The sequence below is a fragment of the Lynx canadensis genome, chromosome B4 (genome assembly GCF_007474595.2).
Source record: "Lynx canadensis isolate LIC74 chromosome B4, mLynCan4.pri.v2, whole genome shotgun sequence".
NCBI classification, from domain to species: Eukaryota; Metazoa; Chordata; class Mammalia; order Carnivora; family Felidae; genus Lynx; species Lynx canadensis.
In genome coordinates, this window is record NC_044309.1 from 72,972,130 (window position 1) to 72,976,143 (window position 4,014).

A 4,014-nucleotide genomic window follows, 5' to 3' on the forward strand; every position below is an offset into this window, starting at 1 on the left:
TTCTCTTTAAGAACAAGTTTCCCCCAAGAATAGCTAACAATATGTTTCCAAGTTTTTACCTCCCATTCATTCTTTAAACACACACACGTAGGGGCACCTGGGTGGTTCAGTTGGTTGAGCGTCCGACTTTGGCTCAGGTCATGATCTCGTAGCCTGTGAGTTCGCAGCCCACTTGGGGCTCTGTGCTGACAACTCAGAGCCTGGAGCCTGCTTCGGATTCTGTGTCTCCCTGTCTCCTTGCCCACCCCCCCCCCCCCCCCCGCTCATGCTCTGTCTCTCTCTCTCTCTCTGTCAAAAATAAATAAACATAAAAAAAAAATTTAACACACACATGTACACGCACAAAATTGCAAAATTGTTTCTCACTGTAAAAAAGTTGGAAAATGCAGTAAAATCTACACTTGATCTTAGCCAAAAGGCCGAGAAGCGATGAAAATGCAGTAAAATCTAAAAAAACCCAAACTCATCTCTAAGTTCATAGACCATTAAATAAACACTATTGATATCTGGTTAATTTTGTGTATGTGCCCATCTTTTTAAAATTCAGAATCATGTCCAGTTTTGCATTTTTTAGCAACATTAAATTATCATTTTACTATATCATTAATGATTCTTCAAAAACATAAAGTTTAATGACTACAAAATATCCTATCATATGGTTTTTGCATTCTCATTAACTTCAGATTTTTATTTTATTTTATGCACATAATACTTTTCCCCCATCTCTGATTATTTCTTTTTTTATGTTTATTTATTTATTTTGAAGGGGGGATGGGAACATGCGCATGGGCAGGAAAGGGACAGAGGGAGAGGGAAACAGAGAATCCCAGGAAGGATCCATGCTGTCAGCACAGAGCTGACACCAGGCTGGAACTCAGGAACTGTGAGATCACAACCTGAGCCAAAATCAAGAGTTGGATGCTTAACCGACTGAGCCACCCAAGCACCCTTGACTATTTCCGTAGATAAATTTCTAGAAGTGGAATCAAAGGGTTTAAGTGTAGCAATATTTTAAAATATTTGATATAAATTTAAAATAACCTTCTAGAAAAAGTATGCATTAAAACATTGATAGTATGTGAAGGTGCTTGTGACGTTGCATCTTTAGCAGTCTTGAGTATTATAATTTCACTCATTTTTATTAACTTAGTAAGTGAAAAAGAATTTCTGGATTGAATTTGCATTTCTTTTGTTACTGATTTTATTGAACTTTTAAAATGTGCTTATTAGACCTTTTATTTCTTCTATGAATTGTGTATCATATGCTTTACTCATTGTTCTAATATTTTGATGTTTTTAAATCTATTTGTGCAAGCTTTTTATACTTCAAAAGACATAATTGTAGCTAATTATACATCTTTTCAATTTTTGCTTTTTATTTTTTATCTTCAGAAGTTTAAACTTTTTATGTCAATGAACTGTTGAATTTTTTTTGTACATCTACAAGTTTATTTCTCATACAGACACAATATTCACCAGAATTTGGCCTTAGTTCCTATGACTTGGGTTCCCTTCCCCCATTTGTTTCATCCACCTAGGAGTAAGAGCTAAGAATCTAAATTGATTTGTTCCAAATCACTAACCAATTATTCCAGTACCAGTTGTGAAAATTACTTCTCTTTTCCCCTCAGCTGTGGTGCTTCCTTTATCAGATTTTATTATATTTTAATATATATATATATGTAATAAGTTTCTACTCCTGATCTAACTATTCTGTCTGCTGATCTGTCCACTCTTTTATCACCTATATGTATTTAGTAGACCCTTCTTGTGTGTTTTGAATATCAATTAGGGCACAAGTCTTTTTATATTTTTCTTAGCTCTTCTTCTCTGTTTATTATTCTGGGTGAATTTTAGGATCATTACGAAGACAATAAAACAAAACCCCTAGATTTGGACTTTTATTATGTCTATAAGTCAATGCAAACACACACATAAAACATTTACAATAAAAACACATAAAAATCTAGGAATTCCCTTGAAAAGAAATGTGTAGGCTCTCTTTCTGTAATTTTGAACATATAGGGGTGCTGGCTCATAGCCAGCTGGCTGGCTCAGTTGGTAAGGCATGTGGTTCTTGATCTTGGGGTTGTAAATCCCGGAACCCACATTGGGCCTAGAGATTACAAACAAACAAACAAATAAATAAAATACACTTTAAAAGGTGAACATGAAAATTGTCTAATATATAAATGAAGTACTGCATACATTGAGAAATATACCATACAATCAGAAGGTAACGAATTTTCCTAAATTAATTCATAGAAAATTAACTTTGCACCAAGATACTTTTTATTTTTTTAAGATTTCATTTTTAAGTGATACGATACTCAAAGGTGGGGCTTGAACTCACAACCCGGAAATCAAGAGTTGAGTGCTGTACGGACTGAGCCAGCCCCCCCCCCCCCCCCGCCCCCAGCCCCATAAATACTTTTAAAAAATAATAATAAAATGAATTATGTTAACCGTTCTCAACTAAGGCAGCCAGTTTTAGGTAAATTACGTTTCTATATTAGGAAAGCATAAATCATAAATAAGAACCTTACGTGCATGGGTTTTTTCTTTTTGGTTTTTGAGTTTTGGATTTTGGTTTTGTTTTTGTTGCAAAAAGCTTCATTGTTTCCCCTCAATCCACGGTTGTCGGGGGGTGGGCTACAAGTGGCTGAAAAGCTGCCTCGCAGCCGCCCAGAGAGGCTCAGGCAGAAGCCCAGGACCCAGGCGGAGGCCCGAGGGGCCCCCAAAGGCTGCTGGGCTCCTCGTCGTGCTTGGGGGGCGCCTGGGGCAGGGCCCCGCGCCCAGGCCCGCGGTCTTGCAGGCAGCGGGGAGCCGGGCGCGTGCGCGGGCGGCCCCGGGCCTGCAGGAGCCGCACGAGGGCCTCCGCGGGCGCTTCTCCCGGGCCGCGGGCGCTCCCACGGCGTCCAGGCTTCGGGCCCTCGCGGCTCGGGGAGCAGGGGGCTTCCGCACGCCCTCCGGGTCTGCACGCTGAGGGGCCGCGGGCGCCGTCGCGTTTCTCCCGGGCCACTCGGGGGACGAGGCACCCGCCGTCCGGAGCCCGGGCCTGGCGGCGGACGGGGGCCCGAAGACCCGTGAGTAGGGGGCCGCGAAGATGGTGGCGTGGGTTGTGACCGGAAAGGAGGTTGGAGGGTGGCGGGAGGCTGGATGAAGGGGCGTCCCTGGGGTCTGTTGACCCAAGAGACAGATCCGGGACTGCCAGGGGCATAGCCCTTAAATATGCTTAAGTTTTAACCATCTACAATACATTTGTTGCCATTCTTACTATATAGGTTGAAATGAAAGACACCCCTTGTGTTTGCTGTATAAAGAGAATCTTGGTCCAAGTTACCAAAAATGTTTAATAATCAACCAATTAGGTTATCTGTCGAGGGTTGGGTTCTCTGGGGAAGAATCCAAGACCGAGATTAATGAGCAGAAAGTTTATTAGGGAGTGCTCTTGGGATCCACATTTGAAGAAGGTAAGGAAGCAATACTAGGGAACAGATAAGTGGGACTATGGCACAGTCTCAGAGAGGGCCTAAGCAACCCCTTAGGGAGCCCTGAGGTTGTGATGGCCCTTCAGAGTTGTCTTGAGTTAGGGTGAGGGGCTATCTTTTTACCAGCTTGTGGCCCAGTCATTGGATGCCGAACGTGGCGGGAACAGCGTGTGACCTTGGGAGAATCCGCTTTCTGTAGCTGAGCTATTTCTGTAAGACAGCAGATAAATGAGGGCTTCTGCAGGCCTCTAAAGGGGGACATGGACAGTGTCCCATGGTGTCCTCTGCAGTACGGACTTAAAGTAGGCCTTACAATTCCACATCATGTATCAGTGCATACTCAATAAATATAAATATAAATGCAGAAGTAGCAAATCCTTGGGAGAATTATTTTTAAATACAGCCCAGTGTGCTTCATGTCATAAACAGGAAGGAATATAAAAGGAAGGATTCTAGGGTTCTCATCGTTCTGACTTGTCTGACTCTTGAGCTTGAAAAACTAGAATGGAAGAATTTGAATCTC

General features: G+C 42.2%; 1 pseudogene; it reads right to left on the reverse strand.

Moving 5' to 3' along the window:
- Positions 1–272: 272 nt before the first annotated feature.
- On the reverse strand, positions 273–431 carry LOC115519638 (annotated as a pseudogene).
- Positions 432–4,014: the final 3,583 nt, after the last annotated feature.